Here is an 11919-nt window from a genome sequence, read left to right on the forward strand (position 1 = left end):
AATAAACGGTGCCTTTCTCGCTTTTCCGGAGCGCTCTGAACACTATGTCTTGCAAAGTTAAGTCATTTCCTAAGTGACTGCAAAGTCCAAGGTGAGGTGGGGAAGCTGGGCGGGGGCACAGATGTAAGTCTGGGAGAATTACAAAGGCAAGGGACCGGTGGATGCTCTGGGCAAACAGGGCTAAGCCAGCGAATGGCTTTTTCCGGCGGGGAGACTTTGGCGGAGAGGAGCCAGATTGGGGGCAGTGGGAGGAGGGGCCGGGTCTCGCTGGATCCTCCACCCTGGAGAGGGCAAGGGACAAGTTCCTCCCACCTGCCTCTTGGGGGGGTGGGGGGGGGATGTGTCGCGCACAGCGCTGAGGCAGGGGAAAGTGAGAAGGGCGGAAAAGACTCTGCTAGGCAGCCACCCCCTCCCCCGCCCCCCGCAGCCCTGGACCAGCTGGGTAGTGCGGAGCATTAGGCGCAGGACCGGGGTCACGCCTGGTGGGGGGCTCGGCCAACCCCTGGATCCTTCGCCTCCTGCCTCCGCGGCATGTAGGGCAGAAGAGGTCCCACCCAGAAATGGTCACTGGGGGCGAGACAGGAGCTATCTGTATCTGGTGTGCTCCACCTGTGCGGTTTCCAAGCAGTCAGCTTCTGAGCCCGCCCTGGAGAGCAAGTCAGGACCGCCTGCGCAGCTCTTGGACCCCCCGGGGCTGGGGTCAGCCCTGGCTTCTTAGCAGGAGCTTGGGTCGCCTTATTTTTACGATCCCTAAACACTTAAAGCCCCAGTTTTTGGAGCAGCCGCCCAGAAGCAACGGGACTCTTCTGTTTCCCAGAGAGGGGGCACGGCAGCCCCTCTAGGTCAAAGTCGAGGGAAGGCCAGGAAGCCGCGGGGTGAGCCCGTCCTGCTGCAGAGCTGGCGTCTCTGGCCATCGGGATCGCGGGGCTCAGGGACCCGGGGAGGGGGGCGGGCACTGCCCCGCCAAGCCCCGCCCCCCCCCCCCCCCCCGCCCACGCAACCTCTGGCTGGACAGGGGAGGTGATAGCAGAAGATCCAGTACAGTTAGAGGACAGATGGGTTCAAAGGAAATTTTTAGACGGGGGGGGGGGGGCAGTATGAGGAAGAGGCAGGAGCCCATCCATTTGCCCAGCAAACATATGGTTAGTCACCGTCCACAGCGAGAGGCCAGGCTCCGTGCAGGATGCACGAGAAGCAGCCCTCCTTCCACAGTGGGGGGAACGGAGAGGCCAGGATTGGCCCACCGGCAACTTGTAGGAGCCTCGCGGAGACTGGAAGCCAGCTTCTGATTCCGATCTGAATGATGTGTGACACTGTCCCTTCTCTCCGCGGTAGACATCACACACCCAGCCATACCCGCGTCTTCCCACCCTCCCAGTGGAGAGCTGGATGAAAAGGGCGGCGGCCGCTTGGCTTGTCCCGGCAGCAGTAAATCTTCCCAGCTGCCCGGCCTTGGTGGCCAGCCGCTCCTCCGGGTCTGGCCTAGGACGACAGCGGGCTCCCGGGCGGCGGAGTCGCAGGCGGGCTCTGCGAGCCGGGGAGAGCGCGGCGGCCGGGGGAGTTGGGGGGGGGGGGTGAAACGCTGGTGAAGGCCACTCGAGAGGGGTCCTGGGCTCGCTGTGGGCTTCCTAGCGTGGCTTTGGGTCCCTCGGCAAGGACTGCTCGAGTCCCCAAGTCATGGAGACAGCCCGGGAAGGACCTGTGGGGGAGGGGGGGAGTCAGTCGAGTCCGGCCCCGGGCGGCGGGTCAGACCCGGCGCTGGCTTTTCTTCGGGCTCCTCCGCCAAGGGTTCCCGGAGGACCTGGGCTTGCCACCCGCGTGCGCGTCAGCGCCGGGTGGCCCCGTCGCACCTGTTGGCAAGCCGCCTGTTGCAGCCGTCGAGCTCACGCTGGAATTGCTCTGTGCCTGGAACTAGAATCCTAAACTTTCACCCCGGATTCCCGGAGCCGCGGTGCGATATAAAAGAAGGGTTATCAAGTGTTAGCTGTAGGCAACAAGGCATTCCCCGTCTCCAAAGAACCCATCACGCTCAGGATTTATTATTATTATTGTCTGCACCGACCTATATGCCAAGAACTCACGTGCTCCTCGTTGCGCCCAGCATTTCAGAGGTGTCCGTGTGGTCTGCTGCTCAGAGACAGACCCCACCCTCGTGCGGGAGTCACAGCAAACTCCCAGCCCCTGTCAACTTGCTAACCCCAGGCAGGTGAAACCCCTCGCTCCTGCACCCCATGGTGGACAGGCTCCTGTGGCCCCCAGCGCTGGCCCAGCCCAGGCAGTGCTGCTGGGGCGCCCCTACGTGCAGGAGTCCAGGAAGGAACCCCTAAAGAAGCTACCAACTGGCGGGGCCGGCTCTCCGCGGGGTGGGGCGGTAGGGAGAAGAAGGGATCCCCTGGGAGCCACCGAGCACCAGGCGAGACTGAGGGAGGATTCCAGGCGACTGGAGTGCCAACCACCGCGGGGGGCCCGGAAGTGGAGACCTGGCCCTAAGGGGAAAGGAGGTTCTTCTTCTTCCTTCGTTTTTAGGGTCAGCCTGAGGATCTGTCCCGGACTGAAGAGACCCCTGGGAAGGAACGGGGTGGGCAGCGATTTCCCTTCCAACGAGGGAGAGCCTGGGGGTGGGGGGAGCAAAAATTCAGGGGAGCTAAGCATCCCCTCCCCCTCACCCACGGCTCCTAGACAGACTCAGGCCCTTACCAACAAATGGTGAGTCCTTTAGGAACGCTAGAGAAACTGGCAGGTGAGGGAAAGAGGGGCGCGTGAGCTCCGGAGGAGGCAGAGGTGTGGTCGTCCCGTGGAAATTGAAAATAGGCACGGAGGGCGCGTGTGATGGAGCCCAGGGGATGTATGTATTAGTGTGTAAGAGAATGAGAGAGAGAGACAGAGACAGAGACATAAGAGACAGAGGCAGGATGGACGGATGGATCACAGTGGATGACTTATTTCAAAATGCAGAGTTTGGTCGATTCTACCAACGCATAAATCTCACACAGCTTTCGCTTATTCGTCCCTTGAGACCTTAGCCAAACCGCACCGTTCTAGTTCAAGTTCGAAGTGGAACTGGAAACAAAAGCAGGCAACGAAGGATTCCGGCGGCGCTGCCAGAAAGGAGGATCACAGAGCCTCCTCCCTCTTCTCCCCTCCTCATCACCCTGGCGGGGAGCGCCCCCAGCTCTAACAGAGGCTGACTCAACGCGGATTGTGGCGGGGGGGGGGGGGGGGGGGGGGGCGGCAGGGAGGGGGAGACGGGGGGGGGGTGCCGAGGGGGGTCTGTGGGACTCTGGAGCTGGGCGGCTCCTGCCAACCTTTCCTTGCATCCAGGGAGGGGGCGGGCGTGGCCGCTTCTCCCGTGGGTTCTCAGAATAGTGTACACATTTGTACTTGGCCTTTGCCCCCCCTCCCCCCCCCCCCCCGGCACCAGCCCCGCGGCTCCGTGGCCCATTAGGCCAGTAAGCGCCGGACTAATTGTGGGCTCTGCCAGCCCAGGGCCACCAATTCGGTCCTACCGATGGGCGTCTCCGGCTGGGCCTCTCTTTCGGCCACCCAGAGGGGCCACGAAAGCATGGAGGCGGCCTTTCGGAAGGCCGGGGAAGCCTTCCAGGGCCTCTGGTTACGATGGGGCACGGAGAGAACACAGGGGAGAAACCTGCTGCCTACTAGGAACAACGTGCTAGCCAGAGCCCGGGCGAGGCGACACAGAGAGACCTCTTACGTGGGGGCCGGCGGCCCTGACTCCTCCCCCCCCCCCCCATTCCTGGATCCCACTTGCTCTGGGGAGGAGGCGCAGCTCGAGGGCCCCCACGACTCCCCCCCCCCCCCCCCCCGGTCGAGGTGCCCCGGCAGGCTGCGCAGGGGCTCGCTTTCCCAGGGCAGATGGGCCAGGAGGGGGACGACTGAGCCTCGCCGATCCAGGCCATCCGCTGCGGGGCGGGAGCGATCACGCGGCCACGATCGCCAGCATTGACCCGAGTTGACGTCAGGGTACCCCCGCGAAGTGACCGCCACGTGAGAAAGCCCGGGCCGCGCACAATGCGCCGGCGCCTGTGTTAGGGCCGGGCGGGTGCTCGGGGAGCCAGGCCTGCGCTGTCCGCGGCCTCATCATTCATTTCCCTGGACGTGCTGGTAAAAATGCATCAAAACAGGCTGCGGAGCGCGGTATAAAAGCACAGCGGGATGAGCTGCTTTCCAAAAAGAATCTCGGTGATTGGACCGGGCTCGGCGTGATTGACAAGAGCTTAGTTTGGTAAAGGGAAGACACGCAAGCTTTCACAGCGGGATCCCTTTTCTAAAATATATCACACTAGCCTTTGAAAAGCGCCGCACACTATAAGGAAATAGCGTTTCACGGCTCGCTTTATGGTGCGATGACATTTCTTTAAAACACAGCGAAGATCAAAAAAAGAGAGAGAGAGAAATAAAATGTGTTGCAAACACAATGTTTTAATTAGTTTATTCTGCGCGTTGCTTTTATCTGACGTATACATTGCGGGTTCCCCTTTAATTAAGCAGCCCCTCTCGAGCGGCGGCGGCGGGCAGGAAGGGAGGCGAGGCGCTGTGCCCCTTCGTTCCCTTTAGGAAACACGCAAGGGCTGGCCGACCGCAGAGCCGAGCTCGCAGGCCCCAGTGCCCTTTGGGCCCCGAGCAGCAGGCTGGGGCTTTGGGGGGCTTCGGGAAGCGGCAGGACCCGAGCGCCCCGCGGAGGCTGAGCGCTGGGAGGAGAAGAAGGAGAGGAAGGGGAGGAGGTTTTTTCCCTCCAGGGAGACGAAGGGAACGCAGGCCGTCCTGGGAGCTTGGGCTCCGCGCCAACCTCCAGTCCCCTCCCCTCCGGGCTCCCCCCCCCCACACACACACTGCGCCCCCGCTGCAGCCGATGTCCCTTCCTCCCCCGGCCCTCTCGGGCCCCCAGTTCGCTGGTTCGGGGAGCGACGCGCACCCGATGAGCCCTAGGGTCTCTGCCCACTCCCCGGCTTTTTGGGATCCGACTTCCGGCCACTTCGCCCTCCCTGGGTCCCGAAGTAAGGGGGTGGGGTGGGGTGGAGGTCCTCCGATTCCCGACCGACAGGGAGGGGAGACCTCGCCCGCATCTGCTCTCTGAAAGCGCGGGCGTCCAGGCGCTGTCGTAAGTGGCGCCTCCAGAAAGGCGAGGGAGAAGCTAATGGTAGGACGTGTTGTGAGCCTAAGCAAGGCCTCGTCTTACACACACACACTCCACGCTTACTTTGGGGGAGGCTCTGCAGACAGCCCGCGCGCAGACAGCCCCCCACGCAGCACTCGCCCACCAATATTTGCTGCTCCGGCGGTGGGATGGTGATGGTAGGCGTGTTCTCAGAGGCCTTAACCCCAGAGGGCACGGCTCATCCTGCTGGTGAGATCAGAAAACTCCAAATACAAACCTGTGGAGTCTGGGGAGGGAGGGAGGGAGATAAGAGATGCAGATCTGGCCCAAAGACAAACCCCAGAACACAACCCTGGAAATTGGTGGGCTAGCGGTTAACGACTCCCCTCCCTTCCACATTTGTTCCTTCCACCGGACAATGGAAATGGAAGTCAAGGCTTTCTTCCTGGGAGCCGGGATGGGGGTGACGCCAGCCACCACAGGGCTGGGAGGCCTCCTCTCTGCCTTTTCCTCCAAGGCAAATTTCCTTGTGGCATCTTCCCACTCGAGACGGTGAGACCGAAGTCAGGGTGCGCTGCGGGATACCTCTGTGGCCTGTCTGACCACGCAAAGAGGTCTGCGGTGTTACCTCTCTTTAGGGAAAGGGGAGGACCCACTACTTCTCCCACCAAATAGTTTTTAAGTTCTGGAGTTTAAAAATCAGGGTTTGTCTGAAATTTGCGGTCCTCAGTATCAAGTCCTCCTTTTGAAATCGTGTACACTCTCTCGAGGTAACAGCACACATACGCATATGATAGGTTTGGATGGAACTTGTAAAACAACTGCAAAGATCCTTTGATAATAATCAAAATGATTCATTGAATATGGGGTTTCTATGAATAAGAAAGTTCGATATTACAGAGCATGGGCACAGTATGCGTCCTTCATTGTATTATCCTCTAAAGGTTCTTTCTCTTTCATCAAATTGTTACGGACCCACATTCTAAAATCCGATCAACAAAGAGTAAGTGACGTGTACGATGACAAAGGAGGGCCAACCCAGCTTCCAGAGCAGTAGCCTTCCAACTTTTTTGACTTTATGCTCAAAGTAACGATTTGAACCTACCAAGCTGTAGGATGACCACATAACTCGAAAAATGAGGCTCACTTATGGAAGTGAACGACAAAGCACTCTCCTATAGCTAGTCCTGTGTGTGTGTGTGTGTGTGTGTATTTTGGGGGAATTGTGGAATTGAGAAATTAATAATAAGCCTCACGTGGTTACGAAATGATCTTTAAAATTGTTTTAAAGGGGCCACAATGGAAGCAACACTAAATGGAGCCCTCGGCCTTGAAGGCAAAAATCGCAGAAGAGGACAGAAGTAGAATGTAAGGGAAGAACCGCTGCCCAAATTGGGAAAACAATGGACTCAAGCTGATTTCTTTTTTTCCTCACAAAAAGATAAACTCTGCTCTAAAAGTTCCACCTGGGTGTTCATTTCAGCAAATAAAGAAGTTCTGATAGTTACCCCCAAACTTTCCAGTGGTCAATATAGCATTCATGAAGTACTTGTTCTGGAACGTCAGATCCTGGCACAGGTTTTCAGGGTGTTAGACCGTTTTGTGGCTCCTGAGTCCTGACGCCATTTCCTCTTGTATCCCCCACAATCCCTAAGGCAGTGTCTTGCATGTGGCAGGCAAACTGTAAGTATTTTTTTAAGTTTATTTATTTTGAGAGAGAGAGAGAGCACAAACAGGGGAGGGGCAGAGAGAGGGAGAGAATCCCAAGCAGGCTCCGCACCGTCCGCACGGAGCCCGACATGGGGCTCGATCCCATGAACCGTGAGATCATGACCTGAGCCGAAATCAAGACTGAGCTGCCCAGGCGCCCCTAAATATTTTCTGAATGGAGTGGAAATGTAGTGATCCTGTGAAAACAAAAGGGTTTTTGAAGGATACAAAGGGCTAAGTTTCAAATCATTCTGCAACTTGAGCTGCGACCACCTGTCCTCATCTCTCTCTGCCTTCTACAACGCGGGGCAGATGTCCCTGGGAACTGAGACACGCTGTGCGTTCCCTGGACATGTCTGTTCTTCGTAATTACCTAGACCCTGAGAGGCATACGGTTCCCCTCATCAGTCCTGGGGAGTCTACCTAGATTGAGGGGCAGACGGGGACAGCAAAGGAAGTCACCCCCTATCCCCTTCTCGTATCTTTCGCCAGGAGGTCAGGACCGGGCTGAGCAGAGTGGACAGAAGTGGTTATTAGAACAGCCCTTTTCTTCAAGTGACTCCATTCTCACTGTCTTCCCGGGGCAATGTGGTTCTATGAACGGCGAAAGCGTAGCTCTTTAGTCGAACTAACATCAATGGGACCGGTCTCAGGAGCAAACCACGTCTTGACCAGACGCCCTTGATTTCTTTCACCTCAGGCCAGGGCACGGCAAGGGTTCATTGCTAGAAAGTAGAGAGAGTGGGGCTGGAGCTGAAAGGCGAGATTTGGGGAGCATGTGGCGGGCAGAGGGAACAGAAATACCAGAAATAGCGGTCTGGAGTGGAGGCCTCCAGTTTACCCACCAAGCGCACCAAGTTCGCGTTATCTCAGACCTGGGTGGTGACGCCAGGGCCAAGGGTGTAAGCCTGGGACGGTTGCAGGGTGGGAGCAGAGAGGCTCCGGACGCCTACCCACTCGTGCCAGGTTCCTTGACTCGAATCCCCTGGGGAGCTGGCGATTCCAATGCTTCTGGAGCAGAAGGCAGGCTCCCTCTCCCCAATCTGAGGAGGCGTGAGGGTTGAAAAAGAAAACGAGAGATTGCAATTTAACTCTCTAATTCAGAACAACAAAAACAGCAGATCAGAAGAGAGTTCGAGCTTTTTAGGGTGTGCGTTAGGGAAATGGGTCGTCCTCCACTCACAGGGGGTGTACTAGAAACTGGGGACGACAGGAAGTCTGTACCCACCTCTCCGTGGTGACCGGCTGCATATAAACCACTCTGAAGGCTAGTTTGCTTCAGTAGGCAATGGAAGCTTCCTTGGCTTCAGGAAGCTAGTTCAGGAAGAAGGTGGGAAAGATGAGAGATAAAATTAGTGAGTTTTTCCTAAAGTGAGAAAGGGGTATTTAGGGCATGGGGGTAGAAGCGTCTTCTGGAGTGTTCTTGAGGCCCTTAGAAGTAGTATGGAGGCATTAAAGGTGTTCTAGGCCTCCCTTCATTCAATAAGTAGGTAGATGAGAAGAGCGTCTTTCTAGAAATTTGTGATGGGTGGGGAGGCAGGAAAAGAGGAAAAGGGAGGTCTGCTGGTAAAATGCGTTTCACAAGGCCATTGGTCCTGAGGAAAACTTGACCTTTAGCCCCAGACAGCTGCAAGGGGGGTTTCTGCACAGCTCGTGTTGACTGCTGCCTCTGCGTTGAGGGTTGAGGTCGGGAGAAGGACAGGGCTAGGCAGAGGGGACCCCCCCCCCCACCGCCACTCCCCGGGGTGTCGTTGCTCAAATCAGGCTTTTCAATACTTGAAGGCCTGCCTTGTTACATTGAGAGAAAGGGGTGAGGAGCTAAGGCGCAGAGGTCTTCGGGGGCCAGGTTGGAGTGGAACTCCGACTCTGGGCGACGGGGGAAGGGAAGGGGCCTGGGGGCCGGTGGGCACACAGGCTGAGAAAATTAGGTAAGGACACCTAGGGCAGTCCCGTGAGGTACTTCCAGGCCTGCGGTGCCCGGTGCCCGGGGTTTCAAGGTCCCCAGTGCGGGGGTGGCAGTGCCTTGGGCCTCTGGGACAACGGCCGCTGAGGGAAGCACACAGGGCAGGTGCCTCCCTTTAGGAGGCAAGGGCCCTCCTGAGGCGCCATGGGAGACAACGCAGGCGCCCTGGGAGAGAAGCCCACGGGTGCCTGAGGGAAATGCACAGGGCTTCCCTCCAGGGGTTGAGGGCCTGCTCTGAGCGGAGGGGAGGGGGTTGGGGGGGGGGCTGCTGCCCAGGAAGATGCTAATCCCTGAATTCTGTTGTCCCCTCCCAACCTTCCAAGAGCTGAGGGTTTCTCAAGACAGGGCCAGGAGGGGGTTCGATTTACATTTTCCGGCCACCACCATCTCACCAAGATGGCTCCTGCCTGGCCCCCTTGAAGAGACACAGCACCTGGCACCCTCAGTGAGCTGGAACGGGACTGTCGCCCAGAGCCCTTCTTCCTCTCTCGGGCTGGCCTTCCTTTCTTGGCCTTCCTGGGGTCACCCGACTCCCAAGCCGATTTTCCACAAATGGCACCTGAAAGACCCCAGGTGCGGAAGTGTCTCTTTCTCCACTGCCCTACCCATGTGACACCTGGTCAGGCCGCATCTCCCTGAGGAGACAATCTAGCCCTTCTAGGCCCATCTAAGCCAGACTCCTGAATTGTGGAGTTACCAGATAAGATACAAGACGTCCAGTTAAATTTCAATGTCAGATAAACAGCAAATAATCTTTTAGTATAAATACCTCCCATGCGGTATTTGGGACATACTTATACTTAAAAAAACAAAAAACAAAAAAGCAAAACACCGTTGTTTATTTGCAATTCAGATTTACCTCAGCATTCCAGATTTATGTGCTAAACCTGGTAACGCTACTCGAGTAGCTGTTTATGGAAGGCTAGTTTGCTCTGTTTGCCGGCCTGTGTCCGGTTCAAAGGGTGATGTGTAATCTACCAAAGTTGAGTCTGAGGGCACAGGCTGAGAGCAGGGCGACGTGTAACCTTTAAAAGTAACATTTGGGGCGTGTCTGGGTGGCTCATCCAGTTCAGCAGCCGACTCCGGATTTCAGCTCATTTCATGATCTCGCGGTACGTGAGTTCGAGCCCCCCCCCCCCCTCCCCCGCATCGGGCTCTGTGCTGGCACTGCGGAACCTGCTTGGGATTCTTTCTCTCTCCCACTCTCCCTCTCTGCCCCTCCCCTGCTTTCGTGCGCGCTCTCTCTCTCTCTCTCTCTCTCTCTCTCAAAATAAATACATAAGCATCAAAAAAATAAAGGTAACGTTTGGTACCCTGGGTCTGGTAGGGTAAGAGTTCAGGAGGAAAGAGGAGGGAGAGGGAGAGACCTATCTAAGAGGACAAGCTAAGGGGATGCCCGGCTGGCTCAGCTGGTAGAGTGTGCAACTCATGATCTCAGGGTCACGGGTTTGAGCCCCACATGGGGCACAGAGCTTACTTTAAAAAAAAAAATGAGAGGACAAGCTATGGCAGCAGCTGGCCAACTGGGTCGTTGGGAGCCCCTGGAATCTTTATATTAACCTACCTTTATAGTTTAAAGGAAGGGCTTTCAGAGAGGGAACTGTACTGGCCGATAAGCCCTTTTCCTTGGGAGAAAGGGACCCGGTGTTTTGGAGAGAGGGATGGATTCCAGGCCCTTACTGAGGAGAGACAGTTGAATTGGCAGAGAGGTGACCTCTCTGTTCCTCAAAGCCCCTCGGGCCTGGGGACTTGGGGTCACTTCCCTTGGGCTTCCTGAAGGCAGGCTGCTCATTGGCCTTCGCCTGGACTCACATGCTTTACTTGGTTTGGGGGCTGCGGTTGCCCCTCAGGGCTCAGTCACGCAGAAAGGGTCAATAAAGTATGTATCTCAAGCCAAAGGAGGAAGACAATAAAACCACCCTCGGGGTCAGAGGTCACCTCGTCACTGATTGAGATATTCACCACTCTTTTTTCCTCTCTCCTCTCTTCTTGTCCCCTCTAGCTCCGGAGGGCTGGTCCTCCCTTGACTCTTTACTTTTTGCCTTTCTCCAAAGCCAAAGTTTATCACCGGAAATCAATGAGATGTGAGGCTGGAAAAAAAAAAAAAATCATGTCATGTAAAATGAAGCTTGAAAAGTAGGAGAGTGATAGTGGATGAAACCCCTCAGTTAAGAATACCTAGCCTCGGAGCGCCTGGCTGGCTCAGTTGGTGGAGCACGTGACTCTTGATCTTGGGTTGTGAGTTCAAGCCCCACGTTGGGTATGGGGATTACTTAAAAATAAAATCTAAAACAAACAAACACACAAACAAACAAACAAACAAAAACCCAGAACACTTAGCCGCTTACAGAGGCTGTGGCCCAACAATTCTAGGGTCAGCAAGCTTTTTCTGTAAAGGGTCAGATAGAAAATATTTTAGGCTCTGCGGGCCACATGCAGTCCCGGTAGCTATAATCTCCCTCACCTCTTCTTCTCCTTTTCCTTTTTCTACTTCTAACCCCTTAAAAATTAAAGCGCGCACACACACACACACACACACACATGCACACACATTCTTTGCTCCAGGGGCCATACAAATACAACACAGGCTGTCTGCTAGATCTGGCTTGCAGGCCGCCAAATCACATTCAGGCAAGGAGTCAGTCTAATTTACCCCTACTCTGTCTTGTTTGGGGGGGGGGGATGAGGGGGAGAAGGACTGTAGCCTCTGCCCCCAGGGAGGAGGGAAGGGGGACCAAGAACGGTGGACGGGGGCCTGGACTAGGGCAATGGAGCTTGGTGACCCGTGGACCATGGGGGCCCGAGACCTACGCACCAAGGCTGAGATTCACTGCCGGAGACCACGATGTGGCCCAGAGGTACCCCTCCTGTCACTCTGGGCGCAGGATCCTGTCTCAAAGCAGAGGCGTGAAGCAAATACCTCAGGACAGTCCAGGCCTTCTCTCTACTTCTTTTGGAGCTGAGATCATTTGCATTTCAGGACGAATGGAGCATTTAGCACCTAGAAGGAACTTGGGGTCCTGGGTAAATGTGTGCTCCAGAATGTCAGGCAAACTTCACACCCCTATCCCTTCTCCTTCGCCTGTCTCTTCAGGTCTCTGGGGAAGCACCTGTAAACACAAATCAAGGG

This window comes from Leopardus geoffroyi, chromosome X, assembly GCF_018350155.1.
Source record: "Leopardus geoffroyi isolate Oge1 chromosome X, O.geoffroyi_Oge1_pat1.0, whole genome shotgun sequence".
NCBI lineage: Eukaryota > Metazoa > Chordata > Mammalia > Carnivora > Felidae > Leopardus > Leopardus geoffroyi.